Source organism: Garra rufa, chromosome 7 (assembly GCF_049309525.1).
Source record: "Garra rufa chromosome 7, GarRuf1.0, whole genome shotgun sequence".
Lineage (NCBI taxonomy): Eukaryota > Metazoa > Chordata > Actinopteri > Cypriniformes > Cyprinidae > Garra > Garra rufa.
This window is the reverse complement of record NC_133367.1, coordinates 50,955,296-50,982,793: the sequence shown is the minus strand read 5'-3', so window position 1 is coordinate 50,982,793 and position 27,498 is coordinate 50,955,296.

The following is a 27,498-nucleotide window of genomic DNA, read 5'->3' as shown; positions in this document are numbered from 1 at the left end:
TATGTGAACATAAATTTATTTAATCAAAACAAAAAACTAAAATTTGGTTATTCCTACTTGATAATGTTTTGCCATGCCTAATAGAGAAATTCTGGTCAGATTAACTACATTTAATTTCGCCATGGACTCAAAAAAAAAAAGATGTTGAATGAACGTAACTAAATTATGGTAAACTTTTCCATCCAATTGAATTGCGTTTCTCTAACAAAATCTAACCAGTTTGAAATGATTTGTTGTAATCTTGTTATGTGAACATAAATGCAGAAGATCTTTAAGAATTAACAGGGGTTCAGTTGTTGATGTTTTATTGGTCAATAAATGATGCCACCATCATAGAGGTTGGTGCTTGCTGTAGTTGGACTCTTGTTCCTTATCCCTGCGCACGCTTGCATACTGTTGAATTGAAAGCTTATAGTGAAAGATTGCTTTGTCTGCTGACAAATTTTATTATATAAAGCCCAGCGGTTTTGCTTTTTTTAGGACATTTTTTGCAGTTCATGACACGTCTGAAAAAGAAAAAAAAAATAATAAGCAAACTGCATCATACTACTTCAAGGTCAAGGAATTTTAGACATCAAATGAGGAATTTTAGAAGCTTTTAGACATGAACACTTATCATACAAACCTCAACAGTGGTGACAATAAATATTCAAACTGCAGAGCATGATAGGAGTTTTGTACCATGATGTTACCCAGCATGCATTGCAGTGTGAAGCATTTTGTTGATTGTCACCATTGTTGAGATTCATATGCTCATTCTTCATGTGTGTGCCTATATGATTCAGCTGTTCAAAAAATTTGCATGTACATGGGTTGAAACTGATTTACGATAACAGATGAAATACATTACTCTGAAACTATGGTATCACAGAAACATTACACAGAACATATATATATTAAATCAAAATAATTAACATTTGCAGTCAGTGATCAGACAATTTACATTTATCTCATCTCAAGCAATGAACAAATGCACAACATAGAGCACTGATCTCACTGTTGTACAACAATATATGTATCATTGCAGCAAAAAATCTAATATCGCAAGTTAAGGGTCAAGAGCCCAACCAAAGTAAACCCTGATCTCCACGATGGTGACATTGGTTTCTAAACAAAACATTTAAACTGACCATTCTCAATAAGATCTTCTGACAGAAATATGGTCAGACTGGTAATTAATGAGTGAAGCTGGTGCTACTATTTGACTATTTGTGGAGTGGTTTAATCCTCCTCTGCTGAGATCTTGAGAGATTTAGTATATTTTATTTCAGTTGATTTAATCTGAGGCTGTTGCTGAAGTCAGTTGTAGTTCTTGGTTCTTCGGTAATTCAGCTTGTTAACAGCAGGTGTTCATGATTAACAAAAAATGTTCATGTTGACTCAACTAGAAAAAATATTGTAAACCTATTTTTCTCTAAATTATGTTGACTAAATTAAATTCAATTAAGCTCAAATGATTTTAATCAATATTTAAGTCATATCTACTCATTTTAATTACTTAAACTGAACAAACAACAAAAATCAGTTTTTTGAGTGTACAGTTCTGGGAAATCCAGCACTTTTAAAACAATCTTCTCCTCTATTTTCAACTATCCGTTATTAGTTCAGTTAAATATTCTATGATTGGTTGTTAATAATCTGTTCACTGATTGGTTAAAGCCGACGTGGCTGCCGCTGCCGCACACAAAAAGATAAAATATTTTTATCTTTGGCGGCGCCTGCCGCGAAGCGCCGTGCCCGTGGAAGCGCCAGGATTTTGGGTGCATGAGCACCGCTTGCGCTCCGCCTCCGCCTCCGCGGATTTGCCGCTTGCCGCATGTCTCCCATTGAAAATGAACTAGACACTCGCGACTGCCACGTCCCGTGTGAAAGGGCCTTTACGCTATCGAACGCCCCCCTGTTTATGAGCGCTGATGTTTTGACTCAGGCCCTGTCTCGTTATGGAAAATTGGTGTCGCCAATTAAAAAAAATCCCGATAAGCACAGAATCACCTCTTTTAAAACATGTCATCTCCTTCAGACGCTTTTCCTACATGGTAGTAAAAGATGATGCTGAGCTGGACCTCTCGCTTAAGTTTCGCGTTGATGATTATAATAGTATTATAGTATTGTCGAGTCAGAGACGGAGATGGCGTCGCACGTGAGTGTTCAGGTGTGTTACGCAGGCACGTGCAGGGGGGGGGGGGGGGGGGTCGGAGGGTGCTCAGATGCCCAAAGTGCCCTTCTGTCAAAAATATGCACGCTGTAGGTTTCAAAGTCAAAACGCGGCACTGATGTCTTTATATGAATGTATCTGAAGGGAACCGACTGTCCTCAGAAACATGTATTTGTCATTTTCATTTATTGCCTGATAAAACAGCGTTAATGCTGATTTGTATACAGCTGTTACTAGGGAAACCTTAATATTTCAGCGCTCTTAAAGCGCCCCCTTGTGACAGAGAATGACTTTTTCTTTTCCACATTTTTTCAGCTCTTTATGGTCAAATTATTGCAATTATTGACCTACGTTGTTATGCAGCAAACACAGAGTTGTAAATGTGTAAGAAGTTAATGTGCCTTCTAAAAATCTAAACAAATAAGACAGTAATATTTATGTTTTAAATAAATATAATAAATGATAAACTCGATTTATCCCTTTTAATGGGACAAAGGCTGAAATTCCATTGTATAAGATATTTTGTTTTGTGTGAAGCTGTATCTGAATTATAAATTATGCCATTTTATGCCTTAATATTCTACCGTACATTGTCAAATCCTACTCATATTGTTCATTTTACTTCTGCGGCTCTTAAAAAGGGTCACAAATTGCCTTAAATTGATATTTAAAATATTTTAAATAGTGAAATAAAATTCCTTCCTTAATATGTTTGTTTTATTTCTATACTCTGCAGTAAAGCCTGTTGTCTACAATCTTACAATACAATAATCAGGGGCCACATATAGTTTCAATAGTGACCCCTCAGAGTTTAATATAACAGCTGTTCTTTATAATTGTGTTTAACAGAGAGAAGAAAATCTTTAGGTTTGACAATTTAATACACAACAATTTCTAATCAAAATGAATAGGTCCAAGGAAAATATTTTTTTATCTTTAAAACATTAAAATGGTCTTTTATGTTCCGTTTCTTTCTCAAAACTGCTTCACAGCATTGGCTGCTAGAGGCCACTGTAATAATACATATATGTGACCCTGGTCCACAAAACCAGTATTAAGTAGCACAGGAATATTTGTAGCAATATCCAAAAATACAATGTATGGGTCAAAATTTTATATTTTTCTTTCATGCCAAAAATCATTAGGATATTAAGTAAAGATCATGTTCCATGAAGATATATATTTTTTACATTTCCTACCATAAATATACCATAAACTAGTAATATGTAATATGTATTGCTGAGAACTTCATTTGGTCAACTTTTAAGGCGATTTTCTCAATATTAAGATTGTTTTGCACCCTCAGCTTCCAGGTTTTCAAATAGTTGTATCACAGACAAACATTGTCCTATAACAAACCATACATCAATGAAAAGCTTATTTACTCAATTTTGAAAAAAATACACTTATGACTGATTTTGTGGTCCATGGGTCACATATCAGCAAGGAATGTGTCACAATATACAGTAGCCTACAGTATTGCTGTACTGATGTTTTGAGCACAGCCCTATTTATGGAGCCCCTTTTATAGTGAAAAAAATATTACTGATTCTGTTGTTTGAGTCCTGAAACGCAATTAAAACTTCAAATAATGCATAATTTGTCTTATTAATGACATTGTTACTTGTTACATAAGTAACTGGATGCCTACAATGAGGTGATGGACCTGAGGGGCTCTTTAATGCCTTGTTTCAGCTGCCCTTTTTATACTTTGGGCACCTGCCCCTTTAAAGGTCTCTGCACGGCCCTGGTGTTACGAATGCTGGAGAGTCTGTGAAAGACGTGCTGTTAGAGGTCACTGAAAAAGTAGGATATGAAAATATTGTTTCTGCCTTCCGAATGAACAAAGCGGTGGTGATTTTCCTCAAGGATGAACAATTAGTCCACCGTCTGATTGAAAGCGGGATTTCGGTAAGTGGCACTTTTGTTCATGTTCAACCATTAGCGACTTCAACATGTAAAGTAACAATTTCAAATGTTCCACCGTTTATTCCTGATGCTGAGATTGAGCTTGAGTTAATGTCATGATCTGGGCTGTGGGGTTTCCCTCAGCCACCTGAGGTCGCTGTTTCCCCTTTCCCTTGCACTGCACTTCCCTGATCGTTCACACCTGTCTTATTGTCATTAGCACTCATCATACCCACACCTGTTCACAATTATACAGACTTTAAAGCTGCTCATGTCTCACTGCTCATTCTGGCTGCATTGTCTTCTGTGTGGTTTGTGTTCATTGTATCCCGTGGTTAATATTCTTGCCTTGATCGTGTTTTGTTTTGCCGTGTTGGCCTTTTGTTTGTTTGCTTTTGTGTTTGTTTATATTAAACTCACCTTCCCTGCATTTGGACCCTGACCTCATCATTCCAACCGTGACAGTTAAAGCGTTTCGGGAAGTTTGCCAGTGCAATCAAAATGGTTTCACTTGGCTGTAAAAATGCGAACTTGAAACATGTGCTGTCGTTTTGGCGACAAGTGTTCATGTTTTTAAATTCGCAAACTCTTAATGTGTCGTTTCGATGCATGTATGAAGGCAAGTCTTATATGCTATATGCGAGCTCAGGTGAGATGCGTGTGGTGATGCTGGGCACATAAGGTCATCTTGTCTTGTTAATGCTGAAGCTGGTTCGAGTGGAATTGAAACTGAAGTGCAAGTGAATTCACATAGAAATCAAACGGTATTCAATACTGAGGGAAATGATAATGTGGTTCCTTCTGAGGAAGTAAGGAATGATGAGGACATTGATGTTGAGAGTGTAAGGAAGGAAAATAAGTGTCTGATGAGAATGAACAAAGGATTGAAAGAGATGAAGTACAGATGTCTGATATAAATGAGGTGAAAAGGTTGGAAGGTCAGAAAAGCAGGGAATGTGAAATAACGGATTCTGGAAAATTTGAAAATCAAGGCGATGTCGAGGATGTGAATTCATGTGAACCTAAAGAAAAGGTACAGAAATTAGATGAGGATGAGATGAATGAGGGTGATGATGAGGAGGGTGTTTTATCTGATTTTTCAGACTTGTCAGATATATCTCAGATAGGTAGAGATCAGTTTTACTCTTTGCATGAGATCAACTCTTTTTTGGATGAGACTTTTGGAAAGGCTGCTGATGTCAAGAACTTTTTTCCAGATGTAAAGAGATTTGAATCCTCAATTCTATATTGGCAAAGGAAGGAGAAGAGGATCTGAGCAAACGAAATAGATTTAGATTGAAGAAGATTCTTACTAAACTTAGAAAAGGGAAAACCTCTGTTAAACATAAATCAAACTAATTTTGTGAAATGAGATACATTTCAAGTGTGTCTTTGCTTTTCCTTTTTCTGTCTCTTTCTTTTCTCTCCTCATATCTTCTTATGGATATATTGAGAGTAGGATCCTTAAATATTAATGGAGGGAGAGATAGGAATAAAAGAGCAATAATTAAAGAATAATTATCTCAAAGATATTAATGTAATGTTATTGCAGGAAACACATTCAGATAGTCAAAATGAGGTTGAAATGTATAGATGGTGGGAAGGGGATTGTATTTTGAGTCATGGAACAAATTTGAATGGAGGGGTGGCAATTCTTTTTTCTAAACATTTAGATTTTAGTTCTCTGTACAAACATCCTATAGAGAAACATATAGCAGACCTACAGTGGAGACTTGTTCATGGTATCATAGCTACGAACAGACATGTGGCACACCTGAATGAAGCAGTGGGTAAGGAATGACCTTTTTGTGGAATTGAAGAGACAGTTGATCAATTGTTTATGTATTGTATGAGGTTGGACAGTTTTTTTTATTGTTTTAAAGAATTGGGTTGAAGGTTTAAGTGAGGATTTTTCTAATCAATACTTTATTAGTGGTCCCAAATATACATTTCAGAAGAGAAAAAAAAGTTTGCCTGTTAAATTTTTGGCTGGGTATGGCTAATAAAGTTGAAATATTACAAGAATAAAGTTGAAATATTACAAGAATAAAGTTAAAATATTATGAGAATAAAATCAAAACATTATGAGAATAAAGTCGAAATATTACAAGAATAAATTTGAAATAATATAATAAAGTCAAAATATTCAGAGAATAAAGTCAAAATATTACGAGAATAAAGAAATATTTTGAGAAAGAAGTGAAAATGTTTTGAGAATAAAATATTTTTGCACAGACAAAGATCTGGAAATGTCTGAATCTGAGAATGTTTTTTTTCCCACATTGTGTTTTGAGGTATCCATACATGAGTATGGATGAACAAAAAATGGTTTAGAAATTTTAAAAAGTAAAAAATAAAATAAGAACTTGAATATCAGACTACATTACCAGCTGTGCTTGTCTCTGGTCTGACTGTTGTAACAGTGCTGCTGATGTTAGTAACAACTGAAAAAAACAATGAGTGATGAATATTAATGAATCAGCAATAACACAAATAATACAAAGAGCTCATGTGAATATAATCACCTGCACAGTATGCTGAATCGCACAGAGTTGGTTTAAGCAGCTCATAGACATAATAATTTCCTGGACAGGCTTTGATTTTAATGGGGTAAGACCCTATAAAGCAGCAGTAACTGCTCCAGTGACCGCAGACATCTCGAGTGACGACTCCATCCTGTACTGTTGGGTGTCCACCACGAATCCACAGTGCATTACCAGTGCCACAGCGACCGAATACAACACAGGTGTCTGGGATCTGAGCGCTCATGTTGTTAATGAAGAGACGATACCAGCCTCTCCAGGTGACAGACTTATCACACTTTCTAACTGGATCATTTGTGTTATTGGTGGCTCTCCATGGATTGTCCAGCACAGTGTAGTTGTAGCAGGGGTCAACAGAAGGATACACTGCTAAATAAATACATAAATAATTCAATAAATAAAAAAAGCATGTTGAATTAAAAGCATAATCTTAAAAATTACAATGTAAATAATAATTTAATTGTAAATTGCCATAAACCACAAACCACAAAAAGAAGAACAGATATGTATTAATTACATTATTACTGCATGTGAACTTTCTTCATTTAAGTCAAGAATATTTCTTGAAAATCCAAACACTTTGTGTTTCTGAAACTCAGCTAATTAAATTTAAAAAGACACATTTAACTCAAACCTTTGTGAGTTCATCACAGTATCAGCACCTACACAGTTACTGATTTCTAAATATAGCAACATGCAGCATTTTATTACGGATTTTCTCTCACTAGCAGAAAGGGAGGCTCTGAAAGTGGCTTTGATGCACTGCATATGACACAGATGAGGTCAAAAGTTTACTTACACTTGATTATTATTACTGTGTTGTTACCTGAATGATCCACAGCTGTTTTTTTTTTTAATGACAGTTGTTCCTGAGTCTCTTGTTTATCCTGAACAGTTAAACTGCCTTATTTTCTTCAGAAAAATCCTTCAAGTTCAACTAATTCTTTAGTTTTTCATCATTTTTGTGTATTTGAACCCTTTCCAACAGTGAATGTATGATGTTAAAATCCATCTTTTCACATTGAGGACAACTGAGGGACTCATATGCAACTATTACAGAAGTTTCAAATGCTCACTGATGCTCCAGAGGGAAACACAATGCATTAAGATTAAAAACTTTTGAACAAAGTGGAGATTTTTCTTATTTTGCTTAAATATCATACTTCTTTTATTTAGTAATGCCCTTCATAGGCTACAGAAGATAGTTACATGTTTTTCAGAAGACAAAATAAGTTAGTTTTACCCTGATCTTCAAATTTCAAAAGTTTTCAACATTGTGTTTCCTTCTGAAGCATCAGTGAACCTTCTGTAAACCAAAGTAGGACCTGAAAAATATTTCAGAAAGTGGGCAGTTTAACTGTTCAGGACGAACTTGGAACTTATGAACAACTTTCAATAAACAAACAAAACAATGCATTACAATATTGCGTTACGCCCTTAAAAAGCACTGTGACCTAGTTACTTTTTATGTAAAGTAATGCGTTATGTTACTTTTTAAATCTGGGCAGGGCATGCTTTTCTATTTTTGGCAAATGTCAAAGCCCTTTCACACCAAAATCCTCAGGCTGAAGGAAAAGTACATTCGCATTTTTACAATAGAACTTAGAAGAAGAAAGTTCAACACTCTTCAGCAAGAAATAAAGAACAACAAATGTTAGTTTGACTAATTTTTGCTTATTATGGTTGAATTGGATCATCAAAGGTCAGCAGCAAAGATACTGGTTAATAAAATAAGAATAAATACATAAAGGGTATTTGTATTATTTAACATTTGTGACCCTGGACTACAAATCTGGTCATAAGTTTCAGTTTTCGGAAATTGAGATACAGCTGAATAAATAAGCTTTCCATTGATGTATGGTTTGTTAGGACAATGTTTGGCCGAGATACAACTTTGAAAAAACAATATTGAGAAAATTGTATAAATGAAGCTCTTAGCAATGTATATTACTATTCAAAAATCAAGCATAAATAAAAACTTTGATAAATTTGACCCATACAATGTATTTTCGGCTATTGCTACAAATAAACCCATTTGTATTCATTTGAAGGAATACTGAAGTTTTTTGTAAGTGAGATAAATTAATACATGTCAACATTTATTCTTGAACTAAAATAACATCTTACTCATGGAGACAGGAGTGCTTTCAATAACTAAATGGGGGGAAAATCTAATAAAAAAGCTGGTGTTACTTATTTGAAAAAAAAAAAAACTCAAATATTTTCTTATAAATTAGAAAGTAATGCGTTACTTTACTTGTTACTTGAGTCTGTTTATTTGTAATGCGTTACACCCAACACTGGATATAAATATACAAACAGTAGAATCTGAACAGAGCTGAATTAATGCCACTATTGTCTAAGCTGCATCTCTATTGTATAAAGCGAGACTTGACTAGACAAGCACATTTCCTCACACGTCTGTTCTATAGTACAGATCTGCACATAAATCAGGATAGAAGATAAGCCAACAGAGACACAGTGTGTCACATTACCAGTTGAGATGGTCACTGGTGCGACGGCTGTAGAGCTGGTGTTAATGCTGCTAACAACTGAAAGTTTGGATGAATAGTGATTAATGAAAAGAAACACAAATATCATGAATGTGTAGAAAGAGCTCATGTGAATATAATTACCTGCACAGTATGCTGAACAGCACAGAACTGGTTTAAGCAGCTCATAGACATAATAATTGCCTGGACAGGCTTTGACTTTAATGGGGTAAGACCCGTAATAACAGCAGTAACTGCTATAGTTACCACAGACATCTCGAGTGACGACTCCATCCTGTACTGTTGGGTGTCCACCACGAATCCACAGTGAGTAAGTAGTGCCACAGTGACCGTATGCAACACACGTGTCAGGGATATGAGCGCTCACATTGTTAATGAAGAGACGATACCAGCCGCTCCAGGTGACAGACTGGTCTAGCTTTGTGACTGAAGTATTTCTATAACTGGTGGCTCTCCATGGATCGTCCAGCACACTGTAGTTGTAGCAGGGGTCAACAGAGGTATACACTGTAATTAAAATATTTATTTTTTAGCATTAGACAAAAAAAACTTGTGTTATACAGTACAAATGAACATTACTAGCAGCTGTTGTCATACAGTTTTAATTAAGAAAACGAATTCCTCAGATTCTAATTCTATATACAGTCCCAAATGCAGAGAAGCCCAACAAACTAATGTACAGATCTGATCATGTATAGTTAAAACACCACAGCGCAATACATTACCAAATGACTCCCTGACAGTTATACCGGCCAAGACATCTGAAAATAAAAGAAAAAAGTTAATGAACACAAATGAATTCATGAATTCACATTGCAAAGGGTGCCTCATGGGTAATAGCAGACAACTGACCAAATACAAAAATTAAACAGCAGTGGCATGCTTTTACTTATACAACAAAAATATCAGTTTTTAACTACAGTCATCATATAAAAGAGAATAATCAAGATATTCTTCCATGAAAGAAAGACACTCTTTGACACGCTTAGTTTGGAACATTATAAGAGTAAAAAAAAAATAAAAATAATAAAATAAGGAGAACTACTGAATCTCAACTCTTTCTTTCTTTCTTTCTTTCTTTCTTTCTTTCTTTCTTTCTTTCTTTCTTTCTTTCTTTCTTTCTTTCTTTCTTTCTTTCTTTCTTTCTTTCTTTCTCTTTACTGCCTGCCTTTCTTTCTTTCTTTCTTTCTTTCTTTCTTTCTTTCTTTCTTTCTTTCTTTCTTTCTTTCTTTCTCTTTACTGCCTGCCTGCCTTTCTTTCTTTCTTTCTTTCTTTCTTTCTTTCTTTCTTTCTTTCTTTCTTTCTTTCTTTCTTTCTTTCTTTCTTTCTTTCTTTCAAGAGTTTAAGTTTCAAGAGAAAAAAACCCTGAGAATTTAGCCAAAACTGTCTCTAACTTAGAAAAATGTGTTAGTGACTGCATGAATTTTGGGATTTGGGTCCAGCCAAACAAATTCAGTGATCAAACAGCTGAAAACAAACCCACACTGTAAAATCTAATTAGTTGGGCTTACTTAAAAAAAGCATGCAAACCGATTGCCTTAAAAAAAACTAGGTAAAGTGAAATAGAAATAATATGTTGTACTGACAAATGCTTAGTTAGTATAGTTTACTTTCATGAGAGTTCTAACAACTAAAAAAGAACTGTAGGGGTTACTTGATCCTTTACTTAAGGTTTACTCTTGACTTAGTGTAGCTACTCACTGACTCCCAGAGTGCATTGCAGCATGCATAAATTATGCAGTTGGTTTGTTTTACTGTTGTTGTTTTTATTTGCTAATTTTATTTACTGTCTTGTGTCAGTAGTAGCACAACAAAAAGAGCAAATAAAATAATAAAATGGTTATTGTCACAATTTAAAAAAACAGTTGTGATTAGTGTACTGAATGGTGAAGTCTGTCTGTGACTTGAGCACATTACAGTTTTTCTCAATTGCTTAAACACATTTCTTGAAATTATGCCTCTTATTTGCGAAACTCTAAACACAAATTCACAACTCCTAACTCATTTTCCCAAACTTCCTATATTGAGGTCAAAATGAAGCTCTCCACTCAAAACTATTCAATCTTGCTGAAAAACCAAACTTTGCTTTCAGACATGACACACAAATCCTCAAAAACAAACACACTACAACACAGTTTTACACACTGATGAGATAAATTCAAAACAATACTACAAAAACAATACAAATAAAAAACTTTTCACATGATGAACACAACAAATCTATTCCTTTGCAAGTGTTTTATTCCTTAATTTACAGTTTTTTCCAATTGCTAACACACAATTTTTCAAACTGGTCTGGTTTTATCAAAATACTTAACACAATTCACAAAACCACACACCCAAACTGCAAAATACCTCATATATCCTGTAAAATGAAGCACTGCAACCGAAACTACACATAGCATTATCAAAATCAAACTTTTGCATGAAATGGCACACACTTCATTCATATTACCAGATTTTTGCCTAACCAACTACACACTCTTGGGCATAATGCAAAGCACCCCCATCTTTAGTATGCTTTGCCATAATACTAAAATTTGTACCAGATTGTTCACATGCACAGAAAAATGCAGATACACACACATCCTGTTGCAACATTTTTTTTTTTTTTTTTTTTTCACTACAGTAAACAAGTCAGTGCAACATATGCAGATATATTTACATGGGACTGAACAAAAATATTCGGTAACACTTTCTATGAAGCCCTTATTTATAATACATTATAAGGGTATTCTTAAGACATTATAATGAATGCATAATGCATTATAAAAAAACCTTATAATATGTTATATCATCTCATGAGTATTCATAAGAACAGTTTTAATGTATTATAATTTATACTTTTTTCTGATTATAGCTTTTAAGAGAATGATTACCTCCTCATAGTTATAACATATTATAAATCTCATATCATGCCATGTTTCTCATGTCACTTTACTTAAAGCATACAAAGACCACTTATAAGTAATTATAATATTTCCCAAAGAACCCTAAGATCAGGTATCAGTTTAGATAAATGTGTAATATGAACAGTTGGATGATTTTGATGGTACCCTTCAGACAGCTTTTGATAAGTAACTCTGCAACTGCATGTCAGCTAGCAGTAATTATTATTATGCTGAATATATGCTAACACTAAATTTCGATGTTTCCCCAAAAGACAAACTATTATGTTATATTATAAGTAACTTTGCAAGTACATGAACATTCTACCTAGCCCAACCATAACCTAAGCCTACTAATACTCTAAGGAGTGTTAGTTGCCATGTAGTTAGAAAGTTTAAGCTTATAGTCAATAGACTTAGGGGACCATCAAAATAAAACGTAATATAATGTAAAAAAATAAATGTAATATAATATAGTCCATTATAAATTAAAAAGATTTAATATGCCGTTCATTGTGTGTTATAAATGATCATAATCTTAAAAGTTATAACCTCAAATACTCAAGTATTATAATGTATTATAATTGTTATTATGATTATTCATGAGATAGTATAACATATTATAAGGTTTCTTATAATGCATTATGCATTTATTATAATGCCTTAGAAATACCCTTATAATGTGTTATAAATAGGGGCATCATAGAAAGTGTTACCAAATATTCTTACAAAAAACAGTAAACTGAAAAATAAAATTTCAGAAAAAATATATTACAGTTAAAAAAAAAAAAAAAGTTCTCAGCTGTGGTCTTTTTATAGTGCTTACATCCTGATTGAAGTGTTCACAATTAACCATTGAGGTGTTTGGATAGGTGGCACATGTAATTGGCCAATTAGCTCATGCAGTGTCATTTTGAATAGCAGGGTTTTGAAATGGCAAGCATGTGACTTTATGTCAGATTGTTGTGTCTTATGCAGAGAACTGTTTTCAGTGCATTTAAAAAGTGTCATTTTGAATTGCAAAATGTGTGTAAAGCAGAAAATGTGTTTAGACTTTTGGAGACTTGAGAAGAAGTTTTGCTCTCTGTGTGTCAGTTTAAATAATTGTGCTGTGCATGTCATTTTAGTGTGTTAGCAATTGGAAAAAACTGTAATGTACTGTAGAGTACAGTACAAAACAGCAAAAAACAACAAAATAATTATTCTGCCCAGCATCCTGTCTTTGGTCTGGGACAGGCCAAAGAACCTCTTCAGCATCACAGGCTAAATTAGCCCTGGCCAGGCAGCAGGGGTCAAATCCTCTTGCATGCCTGATCCAACCCTGGCACTCATCAACTAAAATATATGAGACTGCTTGTCTTCTTGCCCTTGCTCTTCCTCTGTCTCTTCCATATTGTTGTCGTCATCGTCCTCCTTCTTCTCCTCCTCTTCCTCTTTCACCTTCTACTCTTCCTCTTCAAAATTACACATTACTGTATGTGGGATATTGATTGAAAAAGACTGGATAGGATTCACAGTTACACTTGTACTAGTGGTCTGACAAAAAAATAAAAATAAAAATAAAAGCACACAACATCATTGTGAAACAGAAAAAAAAAAGAAATATGGGCACAAAGGTGAAAATAAAAATAAGAAAGTCCACTGTCAGAATTTGTAACTCCTGTGTTGTCCTCTGTCTATATATGCGTTCTAATTGAAGGTTCATGAGCTGTACCTTTGATCTATTTCAGAGAACTGCTTTATCATTGGTTGATCTATATTATCTTCATTAGTGAAAGTCAAGATTCACTTGAATAATTCATGGCAAATTTACAAAAAGTCTAATAGAAATGTGTAGAATATATGATTGACAGTTTAGGACAACTAGATCAAAAATTTTCATTTAGTTAATGATTTATACGATGAGCTAATGACTTGATGTTTTGAGGGGTAAGACTATTGCACAGAGAACTACAGTATATAATACATTTTGAGCAACATGACAATAGCAACTGATAATGTAGGAAACTGCAGACAAATGTATATTTAATTTCTGATCTGAGAAATGCACCAAAGTGACTGAGAAAAACTTTTATCCTTTTATCTCCATCGAAGGTTCTGATTGGTGTGTGCTAAATTTTGACTCCTAGTGTTTCCAGTTGGGTAATTGTGTGCTAATTGAGCTCAAACTTCGCAGACTTGAGTGAACAATATTGAATGCTTGTGCTTTCTAAATGACCTCATGGTGTAAGCACTGAGAAATGTAGGGATTTGTGTGTAGAGTTTTGAAGTAACAGTTCACCAAATATAACTCATGTGTCAAAGCAGGGAATAGTGTTTATAGTTTAGGGAAATGGGTGTGCTTTTTCAAAAATGGCGTTATAGTTTTGAAATTTTAGTTCAAAAGACTGGTTATAGTGTTTTAGCAATTGAGAAAAACTGTAACATAAATATTAAATGATTCTCAACCCAATTAGGTTACTCAAGGTGTCAGTGGAGAACAATTATGATGTCAAAGATCATTAACTATTATCAAAAACATTTTAGTTTATGATTTAGTTAAATAGGTTACTGTCTAATAACAACTTGTATATTGCTTTTTATCCTTTGAAATAAAAAAATATGATTCCTTATTATTGTATGCTGCATCACAAGGAACAATACTGCAACTAGATAAAAAGTTTGTTAGCAAAGTTTAAGTTGGCTTGAGAAAGCCTAGCCAGTAAGTTTTAAGTAGTTTTAAAACCTTTTAGTTTAAAGAAAGTTTAAAGGTTTTCAGTTTGAAATAGTTTTAGTTTGATTGATAAAGTTTGAAGATAGATAGGCTAGATAGATATAAATAGTTTGAAAATAGAAAGATTTATAGATATAAATAGTTAGAAGATATAGTTTGAATGTGAATAGATAGATATGAGGTTACTAGGGTACCCAGGGTGGTAGCACGATTAGCTAGTTGCTAGCATGATTTTAGTAAGACTAGCAAGTCGCTAGCATGATTTTAGCATGACTAGCAAGTCGCTAGCATGATTTACCATGATTAGCAAGTCGCTAGCATGATTTTAGCATGACTAGCAAGTCGCTAGCATGATTCTAGCATGACTAGCAAGTCGCTAGCATGATTTTAGCATGACTAGCAAGTCGCTAGCATGATTTTAGCAAGACTAGCATGTCGCTAGCATGGTTTAAGCAAGACTAGCAAGTCGTTAGCATGATTATAGTAAGACTAGCAAGTCGCTAGCATGATTTTTAGCATGATTGTAGTATGACTAGCAAGTAGCTAGCATAATTTTAGCACAACTAGCAAGTCTCTAGCATGATTATAGCATTATTTTAGCATGACTAGCATGGTTTTAGCAAGACTAGCAAGTCGTTAGCATGATTGTAGTATGACTAGCAAGTCGCTAGCATGATTTTTAGCATGACTAGCAAGTCACTAGCATGATTTTAACATGACAAGCATGTCGCTAGCATGATTTTAGCACGACTAGCAAGTCGCTAGCATGATTTTAGCACGACTAGCAAGTCGCTAGCATGATTTTAGCATTATTTTAGCATGACTAGCAAGTTGCTAGCATGATTTTAGCATTATTTTAACATGACTAGCAAGTCGCTAGCATTATTTTAGCTTGACTAGCAAAGTCGCTAGCATGATTTTAGCAAAACCAGCAAGTCGCTAGCATAATTTTAGCAAGACTAGCAAGTCGCTAGCATTATTTTAGCAAGACTAGCAAGTCGTTAGCATGATTGTAGTATGACTAGCAAGTTGCTAGCATGATTTTAGCACGACTAGCAAGTCGCTAGCATGATTTTAGCACGACTAGCAAGTTGCTAGCATGATTTTAGCACGACTAGCAAGTTGCTAGCATGATTTTAGCATTATTTTAGCATGACTAGCAAGTTGCTAGCATGATTTTAGCATTATTTTAACATGACTAGCAAGTTGCTAGCATTATTTTAGCATGACTAGTAAGTCGCTAGCATGATTTTAGCAAAACTAGCAAGTCGCTAACATAATTTTAGCAAGACTAGCAAGTCGCTAGCATGATTTTAGCAAGACCACCAAGTCGTTAGCATGATTGTAGTATGACTAGCAAGTCGCTAGCATGATTTTTAGCATGACTAGCAAGTCGCTAGCATGATTTTAGCATTACTAGCAAGTCGCTAGCATGATTTTAGCATGACTAGAAAGTCACTAGCATGATTTTAACATTACTAGCAAGTCGCTAGCATGATTTTAGCAAGACTAGCAAGTCCTTAGCATGATTTTAGCAAGACTAGCAAGTCGCTAGCATGATTGTAGTATGACTAACAAGTCGCTAGCATGATTTTAGCACGACTAGCAAGTCGTTAGCATGATTGTAGTATGACTAGCAAGTCGCTAACATAATTTTAGCAAGACTAGCAAGTCGCTAGCATGATTTTAGCAAGACTACCAAGTCGTTAGCATGATTGTAGTATGACTAGCAAGTCGCTAGCATGATTTTTAGCATGACTAGCAAGTCGCTAGCATGATTTTAGCATTACTAGCAAGTCGCTAGCATGATTTTAGCATGACTAGCAAGTCACTAGCATGATTTTAACATTACTAGCAAGTCGCTAGCATGATTTTAGCAAGACTAGCAAGTCCTTAGCATGATTTTAGCAAGACTAGCAAGTCGCTAGCATGATTGTAGTATGACTAACAAGTCGCTAGCATGATTTTAGCACGACTAGCAAGTCGCTAGCATGATTGTAGTATGACTAGCAAGTCGCTAGCATGATTTTAGCAAGACTAGCAAGTCGCTAGCATGATTTTAGCATTATTTTAACATGACTAGCAAGTCCTTAGCATGATTTTAGCATGACTAGCAAGTCGCTAGCATGATTTACCATGATTAGCAAGTCGCTAGCATGATTTTAGCATGACTAGCAAGTCGCTAGCATGATTCTAGCATGACTAGCAAGTCGCTAGCATGATTTTAGCATGACTAGCAAGTCGCTAGCATGATTTTAGCAAGACTAGCATGTCGCTAGCATGGTTTAAGCAAGACTAGCAAGTCGTTAGCATGATTGTAGTAAGACTAGCAAGTCGCTAGCATGATTTTTAGCATGATTGTAGTATGACTAGCAAGTAGCTAGCATAATTTTAGCACAACTAGCAAGTCTCTAGCATGATTATAGCATTATTTTAGCATGACTAGCATGGTTTTAGCAAGACTAGCAAGTCGTTAGCATGATTGTAGTATGACTAGCAAGTCGCTAGCATGATTTTTAGCATGACTAGCAAGTCACTAGCATGATTTTAACATGACAAGCATGTCGCTAGCATGATTTTAGCACGACTAGCAAGTCGCTAGCATGATTTTAGCACGACTAGCAAGTCGCTAGCATGATTTTAGCATTATTTTAGCATGACTAGCAAGTTGCTAGCATGATTTTAGCATTATTTTAACATGACTAGCAAGTCGCTAGCATTATTTTAGCTTGACTAGCAAAGTCGCTAGCATGATTTTAGCAAAACCAGCAAGTCGCTAGCATAATTTTAGCAAGACTAGCAAGTCGCTAGCATTATTTTAGCAAGACTAGCAAGTCGTTAGCATGATTGTAGTATGACTAGCAAGTTGCTAGCATGATTTTAGCACGACTAGCAAGTCGCTAGCATGATTTTAGCACGACTAGCAAGTTGCTAGCATGATTTTAGCACGACTAGCAAGTTGCTAGCATGATTTTAGCATTATTTTAGCATGACTAGCAAGTTGCTAGCATGATTTTAGCATGACTAGTAAGTCGCTAGCATGATTTTAGCAAAACTAGCAAGTCGCTAACATAATTTTAGCAAGACTAGCAAGTCGCTAGCATGATTTTAGCAAGACTACCAAGTCGTTAGCATGATTGTAGTATGACTAGCAAGTCGCTAGCATGATTTTTAGCATGACTAGCAAGTCGCTAGCATGATTTTAGCATTACTAGCAAGTCGCTAGCATGATTTTAGCATGACTAGCAAGTCACTAGCATGATTTTAACATTACTAGCAAGTCGCTAGCATGATTTTAGCAAGACTAGCAAGTCCTTAGCATGATTTTAGCAAGACTAGCAAGTCGCTAGCATGATTGTAGTATGACTAACAAGTCGCTAGCATGATTTTAGCACGACTAGCAAGTCGTTAGCATGATTGTAGTATGACTAGCAAGTCGCTAGCATGATTTTAGCAAGACTAGCAAGTCGCTAGCATGATTTTAGCAAGACTAGCAAGTCGCTAGCATGATTGTAGTATGACTAACAAGTCGCTAGCATGATTTTAGCACGACTAGCAAGTCGCTAGCATGATTGTAGTATGACTAGCAAGTCGCTAGCATGATTTTAGCAAGACTAGCAAGTCGCTAGCATGATTTTAGCATTATTTTAACATGACTAGCAAGTCCTTAGCATGATTTTAGCAAGACTAGCAAGTCGCTAGCATGATTGTAGTATGACTAGCAAGTCGCTAGCATGATTTTAGCACGACTAGCAAGTCGCTAGCATGATTGTAGTATGACTAGCAAGTCGCTAGCATGATTTTAGCACTACTAGCAAGTCCCTAGCATGATTTTAGCAAGACTAGCAAGTCGCTAGCATGATTTTAGCATTATTTTAGCATAACTAGCAGGTCGCTAGCATTATTTTAGCATGACTAGCAAGTCGCTAGCATGATTTTAGCATGACTAGCAAGTCGCTAGCATGATTTTAGCAAGACTAGCAAGTCGCTAGCATGATTTTAGCATTATTTTAGCATGACTAGTAAGTCGCTAGCATGATTTTAGCACGACTAGCAAGTCGCTAGCATGATTTTAGCATTATTTCAGCATGACTAGCAAGTCGCTAGCATGATTTTTAGCATTACTAGCAATTCCCTAACATGATTTTAACATGACTAGCAAGTCACAAGCATGATTTTAGCATGACTAGCAAGTCCCTAGCATGATTTTAGCAAGACTAGCAAGTCGCTAGCATGATTTTAGCATTATTTTAGCATGACTAGCAAGTCGCTAGCGTTATTTTAGCATGACTAGCAAGTCGCTAGCATGATTTTACCATGATTAGCAAGTCGCTAGCATGATTTTATCAAGACTAGCAAGTCGCTAGCATGATTTTAGCATTATTTTAGCATGACTAGCAAGTCGCTAGCATGATTTTAGGATGACTTTGAAGATAGATAGATAGATAGATAGATAGATAGATAGATAGATAGATAGATAGATAGATAGATAGATAGATAGATAAGGTTTGAAGATAGATAGATAGATAGATAGATAGATAGATAGATAGATAGATAGATAGATAGATAGATAAAGGTTTGAAGATAGATAGATAGATAGATAGATAGATAGATAGATAGATAGATAGATAGATAGATAGATAGATAGATAGGTAAGGTTTGAAGATAGATAGATAGATAGATAGATAGATAGATAGATAGATAGATAGATAGATAGATAGATAGATAGATAGATAGATAGATAAAGGTTTGAAGATAGATAGATAGATAGATAGATAGATAGATAGATAAAGGTTTGAAGATAGATAGATAGATAGATAGATAGATAGATAGATAGATAGATAGATAGATAGATAGATAGATAGATAGATAAAGGTTTGAAGATAGATAGATAGATAGATAGATAGATAGATAGATAGATAGATAGATAGATAGATAAAGGTTTGAAGATAGATAGATAGATAGATAGATAGATAGATAGATAGATAGATAGATAGATAGATAAATGTTTGAAGATAGATAGATAGATAGATAGATAGATAGATAGATAGATAGATAAAGGTTTGAAGATAGATAGATAGATAGATAGATAGATAGATAGATAGATAAAGGTTTGAAGATAGATAGATAGATAGATAGATAGATAGATAGATAGATAGATAGATAGATAGATAGATAGATAGATAGATAGATAGATAAATGTTTGAAGATAGATAGATAGATAGATAGATAGATAGATAGATAGATAGATAGATAGATAGATAAAGGTTTGAAGATAGATAGATAGATAGATAGATAGATAGATAGATAGATAGATAGATAGATAGATAGATGGATAAAGGTTTGAAGATAGATAGATAGATAGATAGATAGATAGATAGATAGATAGATAGATAGATAGATAGATAGATAGATAGATAGATAAAGGTTTGAAGATAGATAGATAGATAGATAGATAGATAGATAGATAGATAGATAGATAGATAGATAGATAGATAGATAGATAGATAGATAGATAAATGTTTGAAGATAGATAGATAGATAGATAGATAGATAAATGTTTGAAGATAGATAGATAGATAGATAGATAGATAGATAGATAGATAGATAGATAGATAAATGTTTGAAGATAGATAGATAGATAGATAGATAGATAGATAAATGTTTGAAGATAGATAGATAGATAGATAGATAGATAGATAGATAGATAGATAGATAAGGTTTGAAGATAGATATATAGATAGATAGATAGATAGATAGATAGATAGATAGATAGATAGATAGATAGATAGATAGATAGATAGATAGATAGATAGATGGATAAAGGTTTGAAGATAGATAGATAGATAGATAGATAGATAGATAGATAGATAGATAGATAAGGTTTGAAGATAGATAGATAGATAGATAGATAGATAGATAGATAGATAGATAGATAGATAGATAGATAGATAGATAGGTAAGGTTTGAAGATAGATAGATAGATAGATAGATAGATAGATAGATAGATAGATAAAGGTTTGAAGATAGATAGATAGATAGATAGATAGATAGATAGATAGATAGATAGATAGATAGATAGATAGATAGATAAAGGTTTGAAGATAGATAGATAGATAGATAGATAGATAGATAGATAGATAGATAGATAGATAGATAGATAGATAGATAGATAGATAGATAGATAGATAAAGGTTTGAAGATAGATAAATAGATAGATAGATAGATAGATAGATAGATAGATAGATAGATAAAGGTTTGAAGATAGATAGATAGATAGATAGATAGATAGATAGATAGATAGATAGATAGATAGATAGATAGATAGATAGATAGATAGATAGATAGATAAATGTTTGAAGATAGATAGATAGATAGATAGATAGATAGATAGATAGATAGATAGATAGATAGATAAAGGTTTGAAGATAGATAGATAGATAGATAGATAGATAGATAGATAGATAGATAGATAGATAGATAGATAGATAGATAAAGGTTTGAAGATAGATAGATAGATAGATAGATAGATAGATAGATAGATAGATAGATAGATAGATAAATGTTTGAAGATAGATAGATAGATAGATAGATAGATAGATAAAGGTTTGAAGATAGATAGATAGATAGATAGATAGATAGATAGATAGATAGATAAGGTTTGAAGATAGATAGATAGATAGATAGATAGATAGATAGATAGATAGATAGATAGATAGATAGATAGATAGATAGATAGATTAGTTATTAGTTAGAAAGAACATAGATAAGGATAAAGATAGAAAATAGATAAGGTTTGAAGATAGATAGATTTTTTTAGCATGACTAGCAAGTCGCTAGCGTTATTTTAGCATGACTAGCAAGTCGCTAGCATGATTTTACCATGATTAGCAAGTCGCTAGCATGATTTTATCAAGACTAGCAAGTCGCTAGCATGATTTTAGCATTATTTTAGCATGACTAGCAAGTCGCTAGCATGATTTTAGGATGACTTTGAAGATAGATAGATAGATAGATAGATAGATAGATAGATAGATAGATAGATAGATAGATAGATAGATAGATAAGGTTTGAAGATAGATAGATAGATAGATAGATAGATAGATAGATAGATAGATAGATAGATAGATAGATAGATAGATAGATAGATAGATAGATAGATAGATAAAGGTTTGAAGATAGATAGATAGATAGATAGATAGATAGATAGATAGATAGATAGATAGATAGATAGATAGATAGATAGGTAAGGTTTGAAGATAGATAGATAGATAGATAGATAGATAGATAGATAGATAGATAGATAGATAGATAGATAGATAGATAGATAGATAGATAGATAGATAGATAGATAGATAGATAGATAGATAAAGGTTTGAAGATAGATAGATAGATAGATAGATAGATAGATAGATAGATAGATAGATAGATAGATAGATAGATAGATAGATAGATAGATAAAGGTTTGAAGATAGATAGATAGATAGATAGATAGATAGATAGATAGATAGATAGATAGATAGATAGATAGATAGATAGATAAATGTTTGAAGATAGATAGATAGATAGATAGATAGATAGATAGATAGATAGATAGATAGATAGATAAAGGTTTGAAGATAGATAGATAGATAGATAGATAGATAGATAGATAGATAGATAGATAGATAGATAGATGGATAAAGGTTTGAAGATAGATAGATAGATAGATAGATAGATAGATAGATAGATAGATAGATAGATAGATAGATAGATAGATAGATAAAGGTTTGAAGATAGATAGATAGATAGATAGATAGATAGATAGATAGATAGATAGATAGATAGATAGATAGATAGATAGATAGATAGATAGATAAATGTTTGAAGATAGATAGATAGATAGATAGATAGATAAATGTTTGAAGATAGATAGATAGATAGATAGATAGATAGATAGATAGATAGATAGATAGATAAATGTTTGAAGATAGATAGATAGATAGATAGATAGATAGATAAATGTTTGAAGATAGATAGATAGATAGATAGATAGATAGATAGATAGATAGATAGATAAGGTTTGAAGATAGATATATAGATAGATAGATAGATAGATAGATAGATAGATAGATAGATAGATAGATAGATAGATAGATAGATAGATAGATAGATGGATAAAGGTTTGAAGATAGATAGATAGATAGATAGATAGATAGATAGATAGATAGATAGATAAGGTTTGAAGATAGATAGATAGATAGATAGATAGATAGATAGATAGATAGATAGATAGATAGATAGATAGATAGATAGGTAAGGTTTGAAGATAGATAGATAGATAGATAGATAGATAGATAGATAGATAGATAAAGGTTTGAAGATAGATAGATAGATAGATAGATAGATAGATAGATAGATAGATAGATAGATAGATAGATAGATAGATAGATAAAGGTTTGAAGATAGATAGATAGATAGATAGATAGATAGATAGATAGATAGATAGATAGATAGATAGATAGATAGATAGATAGATAGATAGATAGATAGATAAAGGTTTGAAGATAGATAAATAGATAGATAGATAGATAGATAGATAGATAGATAGATAGATAAAGGTTTGAAGATAGATAGATAGATAGATAGATAGATAGATAGATAGATAGATAGATAGATAGATAGATAGATAGATAGATAGATAGATAGATAAATGTTTGAAGATAGATAGATAGATAGATAGATAGATAGATAGATAGATAGATAGATAGATAAAGGTTTGAAGATAGATAGATAGATAGATAGATAGATAGATAGATAGATAGATAGATAGATAGATAGATAGATAGATAAAGGTTTGAAGATAGATAGATAGATAGATAGATAGATAGATAGATAGATAGATAGATAGATAGATAAATGTTTGAAGATAGATAGATAGATAGATAGATAGATAGATAAAGGTTTGAAGATAGATAGATAGATAGATAGATAGATAGATAGATAGATAGATAAGGTTTGAAGATAGATAGATAGATAGATAGATAGATAGATAGATAGATAGATAGATAGATAGATAGATAGATAGATAGATAGATTAGTTATTAGTTAGAAAGAACATAGATAAGGATAAAGATAGAAAATAGATAAGGTTTGAAGATAGATAGATTTTTTTAGCATGACTAGCAAGTCGCTAGCGTTATTTTAGCATGACTAGCAAGTCGCTAGCATGATTTTACCATGATTAGCAAGTCGCTAGCATGATTTTATCAAGACTAGCAAGTCGCTAGCATGATTTTAGCATTATTTTAGCATGACTAGCAAGTCGCTAGCATGATTTTAGGATGACTTTGAAGATAGATAGATAGATAGATAGATAGATAGATAGATAGATAGATAGATAGATAGATAGATAGATAGATAAGGTTTGAAGATAGATAGATAGATAGATAGATAGATAGATAGATAGATAGATAGATAGATAGATAGATAGATAGATAGATAGATAGATAGATAGATAGATAAAGGTTTGAAGATAGATAGATAGATAGATAGATAGATAGATAGATAGATAGATAGATAGATAGATAGATAGATAGATAGGTAAGGTTTGAAGATAGATAGATAGATAGATAGATAGATAGATAGATAGATAGATAGATAGATAGATAGATAGATAGATAGATAGATAGATAGATAGATAGATAGATAGATAAAGGTTTGATAGATAGATAGATAGATAGATAGATAGATAGATAGATAGATAGATAGATAGATAGATAGATAGATAGATAGATAGATAGATAAAGGTTTGAAGATAGATAGATAGATAGATAGATAGATAGATAGATAGATAGATAGATAGATAGATAGATAGATAAAGGTTTGAAGATAGATAGATAGATAGATAGATAGATAGATAGATAGATAGATAGATAGATAGATAGATAGATAAAGGTTTGAAGATAGATAGATAGATAGATAGATGATAGATAGATAGATAGATAGATAGATAGATAGATAGATAGATAGATAAATGTTTGAAGATAGATAGATAGATAGATAGATAGATAGATAGATAGATAGATAGATAAAGGTTTGAAGATAGATAGATAGATAGATAGATAGATAGATAGATAAAGGTTTGAAGATAGATAGATAGATAGATAGATAGATAGATAGATAGATAGATAAATGTTTGAAGATAGATAGATAGATAGATAGATAGATAGATAAAGGTTTGAAGATAGATAGATAGATAGATAGATAGATAGATAGATAGATAGATAGATAGATAGATAGATAGATAGATAGATAGATAGATAGATAGATAGATAGATAGATGGATAAAGGTTTGAAGATAGATAGATAGATAGATAGATAGATAGATAGATAGATAGATAGATAGATAGATAGATAGATAGATAGATAAAGGTTTGAAGATAGATAGATAGATAGATAGATAGATAGATAGATAGATAGATAGATAGATAGATAGATAGATAGATAGATAAATGTTTGAAGATAGATAGATAGATAGATAGATAGATAAATGTTTGAAGATAGATAGATAGATAGATAGATAGATAGATAGATAGATAGATAGATAGATAGATAGATAGATAGATAGATAGATAGATAAAGGTTTGAAGATAGATAGATAGATAGATAGATAGATAAATGTTTGAAGATAGATAGATAGATAGATAGATAGATAGATAAATGTTTGAAGATAGATAGATAGATAGATAGATAGATAGATAGATAGATAGATAGATAGATAGATAGATAGATAGATAAGGTTTGAAGATAGATATATAGATAGATAGATAGATAGATAGATAGATAGATAGATAGATAGATAGATAGATAGATAGATAGATAGATAGATAGATAGATAGATAGATAGGATATAAAGGTTTGAAGATAGATAGATAGATAGATAGATAGATAGATAGATAGATAGATAGATAGATAGATAAGGTTTGAAGATAGATAGATAGATAGATAGATAGATAGATAGATAGATAGATAGATAGATAGATAGGTAGGTTTGAAGATAGATAGATAGATAGATAGATAGATAGATAGATAGATAGATAGATAGATAGATAGATAGATAGATAGATAGATAGATAGATAAAGGTTTGAAGATAGATAGATAGATAGATAGATAGATAGATAGATAGATAGATAGATAGATAGATAGATAGATAGATAATAAAGGTTTGAAGATAGATATAGATAGATAGATAGATAGATAGATAAAGAAAAGGTTTGAAGATAGATAAATAGATAGATAGATAGATAGATAGATAGATAGATAGATAGATAGATAGATAGATAAAGGTTTGAAGATAGATAGATAGATAGATAGATAGATAGATAGATAGATAGATAGATAGATAGATAAATGTTTGAAGATAGATAGATAGATAGATAGATAGATAGATAGATAGATAAAGGTTTGAAGATAGATAGATAGATAGATAGATAGATAGATAGATAGATAGATAGATAGATAGATAGATAAAGGTTTGAAGATAGATAGATAGATAGATAGATAGATAGATAGATAGATAGATAGATAGATAGATAGATAGATAGATAAATGTTTGAAGATAGATAGATAGATAGATAGATAGATAGATAGATAGATAAAGGTTTGAAGATAGATAGATAGATAGATAGATAGATAGATAGATAGATAGATAGATAGATAGATAGATAGATAGATAGATAGATAGATAAGGTTTGAAGATAGATAGATAGATAGATAGATAGATAGATAGATAGATAGATAGATAGATAGATAGATAGATAGATAGATAGATAGATAGATAGATAGATAGATAGATTAGTTATTAGTTAGAAAGAACATAGATAAGGATAAAGATAGAAAATAGATAAGGTTTGAAGATAGATAGATAGATAGATAGATAGATAGATAGATAGATAGATAGATAGATAGATAGATAGATAGATAGATAGATAGATAAAGGTTTGAAGATAGATAGATAGATAGATAGATAGATAGATAGATAGATAGATAGATAGATAGATAGATAGATAGATAGATAAAGGTTTGAAGATAGATAAATAGATAGATAGATAGATAGATAGATAGATAGATAGATAAAGGTTTGAAGATAGATAGATAGATAGATAGATAGATAGATAGATAGATAGATAGATAGATAGATAGATAGATAGATAGATAGATAGATAGATAGATAGATAAATGTTTGAAGATAGATAGATAGATAGATAGATAGATAGATAGATAGATAGATAGATAGATAGATAGATAGATAGATAAAGGTTTGAAGATAGATAGATAGATAGATAGATAGATAGATAGATAGATAGATAGATAGATAGATAGATAAAGGTTTGAAGATAGATAGATAGATAGATAGATATAGATAGATAGATAGATAGATAGATAGATAGATAGATAGATAGATAGATAGATAGATAGATAGATAGATAGATAGATAGATAGATAGATAAATGTTTGAAGATAGATAGATAGATAGATAGATAGATAGATAGATAGATAGATAGATAGATAGATAGATAGATAAAGGTTTGAAGATAGATAGATAGATAGATAGATAGATAGATAGATAGATAGATAGATAAGTTGGTTGAAGATAGATAAATAGATAGATAGATAGATAGATAGATAGATAGATAGATAGATAGATAGATAGATAGATAAAGGTTTGAAGATAGATAGATAGATAGATAGATAGATAGATAGATAGATAGATAGATAGATAGATAGATAGATAGA